The sequence below is a fragment of the Heptranchias perlo genome, chromosome 14 (genome assembly GCF_035084215.1).
Source record: "Heptranchias perlo isolate sHepPer1 chromosome 14, sHepPer1.hap1, whole genome shotgun sequence".
Taxonomy (NCBI): Eukaryota; Metazoa; Chordata; class Chondrichthyes; order Hexanchiformes; family Hexanchidae; genus Heptranchias; species Heptranchias perlo.
In genome coordinates, this window is record NC_090338.1 from 29606153 (window position 1) to 29614258 (window position 8106).

Genomic DNA, 8106 nt, shown 5'->3' on the forward strand with positions numbered 1-8106 from the left:
CCCCTGGGTTCAGCATCTGGGTCCGGCTGAGCAGAGCCTGGAGATGAGTGCACCCACCAACGCGGACCCTCCGCGGCTGCCCCTGCCACCAGGGTCTGCTCATGCTCACACGTGCGCGGTGAATCACCATGTGCAACCCCAACTAGTTGGCGAGGGGGACCCACCGAGGTGTGTGTGTATCTGCGCTGGTGGATGGTTGGCTCATATGTGACGATGCACCCTCAGAGACCGGCATGTCCTCTGAGGAATCGCCCTCCTCACACACGGCACTCGCAGACGGCCCTGCAAGAGAACAGAGGGCACTATGAGGCATGTGCACAAACGTTGCGGTGCGCCAGATGCCAGGTGATGATACGGTCATTCGCGATCATGAGTGTTGAGTGTCAGCTTTCCCTTACCGGCCGTTTCTGCAGCGCCAGACTCGCCATCCGCCACGGAGAGGCAATGTTGCGTTCCGCTGATGTCGAGCGCCTCCACCTCTGCATCCGTGAGTTCCAGCACGTGCGGCGGGCCCCCTCCGGTGCGGGCCCTTTCTCGGTCGTTCTTGCATCTCTTCTCCTGTCAAGGCAAAACACAGATGCGTGAGTGAGTGCAGATTGCATAGTGAGACGCCTCAAGCATCGGTGTGGGTGGGTTGAGCGTGGGGCAGATGGATGGGAGGATGCGTGTGCCACATGCCCATCCCATTGCATGGGGATTGGGGTGTGTGGTAGTGTTCGAGTGGGGACAGGGACGGTGGGTACTTGCGGGCACGGCGAGGATGGCGAGTGAGTGGCTGTGAGGATTGCTGCGGGAGAACTGTGGTGGCTGTGCAGAAGGGGTTGTGATCTGTTTGGCGTGATGTTGAAGACAGGTTGTGGGAGGGTGCGTTAGTTTACTCACTTTGCCGGACCTAGTGAGGTCATTGAATCGCTTTCGGCACTGCTCCCATGTCCTGCTGCTGACCTCCGCCGCCACCTCTGCCCATGCCTTCCTGGTGACGGAGCCAGGGCACTTGCGTCCGTCCGTCGGGAACAGCGTGTCCCTCCTCCTCCTCACACCCTCCAAAAGCAGCTGCAGCGCAAAGTCGGAGAACCGTGGCACAGCCTTGCCCCTGGGGTGCGCCATGCTGTGATGCCTCTTGCTTGAAGCAGGAGGGGCTTTGGGGGACTGCCCCTTTAAGTGGAGCTCCTCCATTGCGATAACGTTAATGCGCATGCGCAACCCGCCGGCGCACAGCTGGGGAGCGGAGAACCCGTAACCACGGCTTAATGGGATCAATTATCCCGCGATCGCGCGGGGGGCGCACTCATTTAGCCGTCCATGTTTTCCACGCTCCCGAGGGACCACCTGCTGGGAACCCGCAGGCCTGCTAAAATCGGGTCCCAAATGGTAATCAATGACTCATTTATACAAATAGTTAAATCAAACATGTAAAAGTGTCAAATATTAGGCAACAAAGATCAAAACAATATTTCCCTGTTTGATCTCTGGGCAGAGTTCGTAATTAAGTTGTCGACGTGGTCATTTCAAGTTTTCCCACAGTGAGGGAGTTTTCTGACTGTCGGGTGTTCTTCTGACATCGGTGTCATCTTCAGACAGCTAAATGTCCTTTCAACAGCTGGTGATCTTCACTGATTCTTCTGCCCTGAGCTCAAAAGATATTGGGTTTTTAATGTCCCCCCCAGGCAGGAACCTCACACCATATATGGAACAATATTCATAAGACCCTTATAGATTAACAAAGTTGTTTTTCAAAGAATTCAAGATGGTCAGCTTGTTTTAACGTTACTCATCTAAACACAAGACCCTTTGCAAGGTTGTTTTTCAAGGTGGCCAGTTTGTTTGACCCACTCATCTTGTCATGGTCCTGTTCTTATCGCTATCTTTGGATTATTGTTCCGCTTTTTGGGTCATTGTTCCTCTTTTATCACATAGCTGCCTTGCCTCATAATGAGAGTAACGAGGGTCAGTCACTAGTCAAAGGTTAACAGTTTACAATTCAGCAAAATAAGCTGCACACTCAGCAAAATACACAACATAGCCTGCAGAGCATGATGGTTAGTAGCGTAAAGAAAAAGATGTCAATCTTTCCCTATTTCCAATATTCTTATAGATTCCCCACCTTGAAGGAGAGAAGGCTAAGTCTTCGACCCCTCACTTATTTAATCAACCTGGTTCAATAAGGAATGGTTTGGGGCGTGCATTCTGTTTTAACTTGGAGACCCACCTGCGGACCCAGCAGGTAGACACTATTAGGGATATGGTAAACCAGGACTTGTATTATCAGGAAAGCATACAACGCTAAACGTGCCCATGAGGATTCATCAGCATTATAGATATTCTCCCACCATGACTTAGCCCCAAGGATTTGTATACCTTTCTCTATGTCCTTGTTATCCTGCTGCATTTTGACCAGATGTTTCTCAGAGGTAACACTTCTATCCAAGACGCTTTTAAGACTGAATGATAAAGGGTGAATGGTGAGCCCGAATCGTATTACAGTCTGTAATGTTTCCTCCATCAAATCCCCACTGATCTTCAGTCTGGTGACATCATGATCAACTACAGTTACCGGGGTGACCCGATGGTTTGAACTCATGGGAGGGGGTTTTACATTGCATTGACTGTGTTAGTGGTCACTCCCTGAGTCCATGTATGAAGGTCATCTTGGCGGTCGTATAACAGTATTTCCCACTTCCTTGGTAAGCAATACGGGTACCCTGCCAGTGGGGCGTTATCCGCATGTCACAGAGGGGTGATTCATCAATGAACGCATATCTACATGCCTGGTAGTCCTGAGTGTAATTAGTTCCACTATCCCAGGCATCACCCCATTGAACACAAAGTTCAAATAGGGCAGGGGCTGATAGAATTTAGTCAAGGTGATTCCTTCAGATTTTCTATATCCAATCTGTTAAATACTGCTTCTACGGAAGATCCCCCAGCCACCCATTCAGTGATAGATCTAGGTTGTCGGGTGTGCACAATTCCCTATCTCGTTCTTCCTTCCTTTGTCTCCCTACTTTCTGCTTGTGGAACCCATCTAATATCTGCGTCAATATGGCATAAGCCCAGTTAACATAATGCATGTTACATAAAGCATCTTACGGAAGTGTTACTTAAATCGACAAAAACTGGGACCGCCTCATTTCTCATACTTGTGTCCACAACTTGATGAGTAGCCTGAACCACCAGTCCATTACTTAGTCCATCTGAAAACAAAGCCCTGTCACAACTAGATTCAACCGCGTGATATTTTTGTTGTACTTGACTCTTTGTAGAATTCTTTTTAACTTCTGACGGATTTTCTGATTCTAGTGCAATTATATCGTCCCTCACGTCATTCATGAATGTAAGGAAAATAAAGCCGTCACACTAGCTCAGCCATCCTGTTGGGTTCAGGAAGCACGATATATGGCATACCGTAAGAGGATGCGTATACCGTTTCTCCACCCACTTGGTGCACACCCCATTGATCAGAGGGTTGTATCGATAGTAGAAGTCGCACCATCATTAGTTGGGATGGGATTACATAGTCCTCCTCGGCCACACTCGATGTCTGTTCTATTTTCATTCCAGCCCACACCATCCTTCCATTTGAGATGGAATAGAAACCCGCCTGTCCGTTAGTGAGCAGTGACCATTCGTATTCTGGGTTAGAAACTACCCCACCTTGAGAGTGAGAAAACCCTAAGGGTTTCGATCTCTCAACTGTCCTTCAATAGGGCTGTCAGTTCCAAGTGGCCCTGCCTCCATCTAAAGTTCCTGACAGCATATTTAAGTACACATAATGCCTTTGTGGCCAAAATTTACAACCACTCGTAAGCTTTCTGTCTGGAGGGTGATGGTTACTTTCATTTTTGTAACAATATCTTAGACGCAATTTAGTAATTCTGGTTGGTGTAAAGCAAAACGTTAACCACCAAACCGGACATAGGAGGGGTAATTTTAACCCCCAAGAACGGGTGGATTGGAGGTAGGTGGGCAGTAAAAATAGTGGATTTTTGGAGCACGACCATATCCCAGCTCCAATGCACCCACTTCCGGGTTTGACCCAGGCGCGTTTGGATGCGCGCGCAACAGACACCTGGAAGTCCAACCCCCACTTAAAGCTGGCGGTCTGATACTTAAAGGGACAATGTACCTCAATGAAATAGTTGAGGCACTTAATTTTTTGTGTATTAGAAATGTAAAACAAATTTAACCTTACCTGTTCAGGTTTTCCATCGCTTCTGATTCACATATGGTGAAAGCAGGTGGGAAGGGCCGTATCTACGAGGTGAGTGCCTTTATTGCACTGCCTGTGGGCCCAGAGGAGCAGGAGTGCTTCATCCAAGCTTAATAAGCTCACATAGGATGACATGACCCCACGATCGGCTGACTCCCCCTGCCCCGATGCTGGACACCCCCCACCCTGCTGATGCTGGAACCTCCCGATGCTGGACTCCCCCCAACAATGCTGGACCTCCCAATCTTCCGATGCTGGACCCCCCGATCTTATCCAAGGCCCATCCTATGTCGTACATGTCCTCCCACCCCACCCTTCCGATTCCTTACAGGGCCCACAATCTCTATCTCCCTCCCCGCTCTCCGATTCGCAGCTCCTTTTCCTCCTAACAGGCAGCCAGATTGACAGGATGCGTGGGAAACCCAGAAGCACAAATACTTACCTTCAATTGAGTTGTGATCGTAGATTGTGATGCACTCACTTGGCTTCCGGGTTCCCCATGTGAATATCTAAAAACGGGTTGGGTTCCTGACCCAGCTAAAATCATGCCGATGGTGTCGCCTTGTGTGTAGTGCTTCTTGTTAGTTGTAATGCAATACCTTCCTCAATCTGAAAAAATGACGTTTGTCCTTTTCAAATTCAATAGTACAATTAGGGGATTCTTCATCCAGAGTGAAACCACAAGCTGGCAGTGCACGATGTAAAACATCACATCTGCACAACCAGGATCCACTTTTCCTGAAACAGCATGAAGTGTTTAAAAACATAAGAACATAAGAAATAGGAGCAGGAGTAGGCCATACGGTCCCTCGAGCCTGCTCCGCCATTCAGTCAGATGATGGCTGATCATCGACCTCAACTCCACTTTCCCGCCCGATCCCCATATCGTTTGATTCCCCTATCGTCCAAAAATCTATCAATCTCAGCTTTGAATATATTCAATGACTCAGCATCCACAGCCCTCTGGGGTAGAGAATTCCAAAGAATCACAACCCTCTGCATGAAGAAATTCCTCCTTATTTCAGTCTTGAATGGCTGACCCCTTATCCTGTGACTATGCCCCCTAGTTCTAGACTCTCTAGCCAGGGGAAGCAATCTCTCAACATCTACCCTGTCAAGCCCCCTCATAATTTTATATGTTTTAATGAGATCACCTCTCATTCTTCTAAACTCCAAAGTGTATAGGCCCATTCAACTCAACCTCTCTTCATAGGAGAATCCTCTCATCCCAGGAATTAATTTAGTGAACCTTCGTTGCACTGCTTCTAAGGCAAGTATATCCTTCTTTAGATTAGGAGACCAAAACTGTATGCAGTACTCCAGGTGAGGTCCCTGTAGCAAGACCTCCTTACTCTTATACTCCAACCCCCTTGCAATAAAGGCCAACATGCCATTTGCCTTCCTAATTGCCTGCTGTAATGCAATCCAGAACCCTTCTTTTCCCCTTTACTGATATCTTCGATCTTCAGATAATTTACAAATTCCTTATGTACATCATCCACCAACAAGACCATCAATTCCACTTTAAATGCTTTCATCAGTTTTACATCAGCAGATAGCAGCAGTATTGCCATTACCACAGGAATTAGTCTGCTTGCAAAGCTTCTTAGCATAATACACCAATCCAAGTCTTTGCACCTTACACCAATCAATATTTCCTTCTGATTTCCAGATTTTCATTTGTTTGTCCAATATAAAATTTGGGATCTAATTGTTTTCTATAGCATTTAACCCCCTTTTGAATCTGAACATCGTAAAAACCCTCCAGACATAATTGTCATTAAGATCAGTTGTTCTTTACAGTCTTTATTATTCTGAATAATTGCCAATGTCCCTAAACTGTCTCTCTACCAGTCCTTTGATTAAAACCAGGGACTTTCCTTGTTCTGATAATAACATCCCCCATCTGCTTATTCATTCCTTTAAGTAATCCCTCTATTTGCTTGTGCATTGTTTTATCATGTTCCCATTGTCTCTATGTGAGTTCATCTAAATCTCTTCCCAATTGTGCTTAGTAAAACTGTGTACCATTTCTCTCAGCGTGATAAAAATCTACATACATTCAATTACATAAATCAGAAGACAAAAGATACAGGAGGAAAAATTTAACAGAGCAGGAATAATCTCTAACTCCAAATTATGACAAACTTCTTATGTTTGCGTCATCACAAGTTTGTTCACGCATCTTTTCCAGCGCCTCCCATTTTAAAGTTTTAATTATATCAGTCTCAATTTTAGATCACTTCTACACCGTCTGCACTCAGGCATCCGTGCTGGGAAACATTCACATTGGCCTAGGTATCGGTTCTCCTGCTTGACACAATAATCCAAATTAGGCACCTTCTATGGTGAAGTTTTCCTGTCATACACAGTTAACTTAGGCAAATTTACCCTTTGCTTGTACACTTCCCCCTCTAAATATCCCACAGAATGTGGTTCTGCCAATTCGGTAAATACTTGGGTCGTAACATCCTTGATCGGTAAGGATAGAGTAAAAATCAAGGTTTATTCTTATCCCTAACTTGGCCCATTGGGTGAATAGTAGCGTACCCCAGATTGCGGAACTTCAACCCTCACATTTGTTTCACCATTTCCTTTAGAATACCAGCGGACAAGGTCATGGTCCCTTAACATATCCGGGACTTCACCTCGCCCCAAAAATATCAGTGTTTGATCAATAAACAAAAGTACTATCCTCTGTATGCCATGCAAATGGTTGCCCCACCTATTCCCTTTGCTCGCTCATTTCCCTTGTATATCACCTCATTTATTTTATCTTACGTCTGAATGAAAAACTTGGCAATGTTGTGCATGTTACAGATGGTATATCGTTCTTACTGTGCTAGCTCATCGATTGCGTTTAGGATTGCTGCATCGACCACTTTGGCCCATAATTTTTCACAATGACGTGCAGCACTGTTCCCTGTAAGCTGCGCGTGTTCATGGCTGCGCAGCAGTCTGCTGTGGGCCATGCACTTAAACATTCCGTCCGCGCACCAAACCAGTGCTCTCGGCCACTCTCTCACTCTGACCAGTCCCCAGGCCCCTCTCCCACACTGACCAGTGCTCCAGCCCCAGGCAGGCTGCTCTGCCTCTGATGCTGGGGAGCGTCCGAGTGTCCAGAGGTCCGAGTGTCCGATCCCGCTGCTTCGGCCCTGGGAGGCGGTGGATTCAAGGCCTCATTTTTTTTCTTCCTGAGCCTCTCAACTTCACCCGGCAGCGTAATGTTGGCGAGTGGTGATTGAATGCCCCAGGAACCAACAGGAAGCGAGCTAGGGCCGGAGGGCCAAGGGAGCAGCGTGTTCTGCACTAATCACAGTGCTTGAGGGGTGGAACCTGAGTCGTTGAGTCAGGTGAGTTCGTGTGAACCCCCGTTAAACAATTTATCTTTTAAAAGCTAAATTGAGATTTCTTTTGTCAAGAAAACAGTTTAACATTTGTCAGTATTTTGTTTTCCTGGAGTTCCTATTATGAGTTTCAGACACTTTATGCCAAGTGGACCGGGGGTGGGGGGGGTTGATTTTAAACCCCAAGAACGGGTGGGTTGGGGGCGGGTGGGAGTTGAAAGCAGTTGTTTTTTGGGTCGCGACTGGAACCTGGCTTTATTTCTGGGTTTAACGTCGGCGCGGAAAAGTACAGGCTTCCCACTGGGATTACCAAGTCCAAAAATTTTGCGGTAGCGACCCAAAAAAAACAAGTGGCTTCAACTCCCACCCACCCCCAACCCACCCGTTCTTGGGGTTTAAAATCACCCCACAGGTGTTTAAAGGTCATTCATTTCCCCCTTTCCATGTGCTGTTCGTTAAAGGTTTAGAGATTGATTTCCTCCTCATTATGCATCGATTTGTGATATTTAGAGGGACAATGTCTCACCTTTTCTGCGCCTTTAGTAGTTA

General features: G+C 47.0%; 1 protein-coding gene across 1 annotated transcript in view; it reads right to left on the minus strand.

Annotated features, from left to right (window-relative positions):
• LOC137332096 (dickkopf-related protein 2-like) overlaps nucleotides 1-4720 on the minus strand; it is a 49696-nt gene extending 44976 nt beyond the window's left edge. The window contains exon 1 of the mRNA XM_067995813.1: nucleotides 4653-4720. The gene's annotated coding sequence lies outside the window, so the exon portion shown is untranslated. The remainder of the gene's footprint in view (nucleotides 1-4652) is intronic.
• Between the last annotated feature and the right edge of the window lie 3386 nt (nucleotides 4721-8106).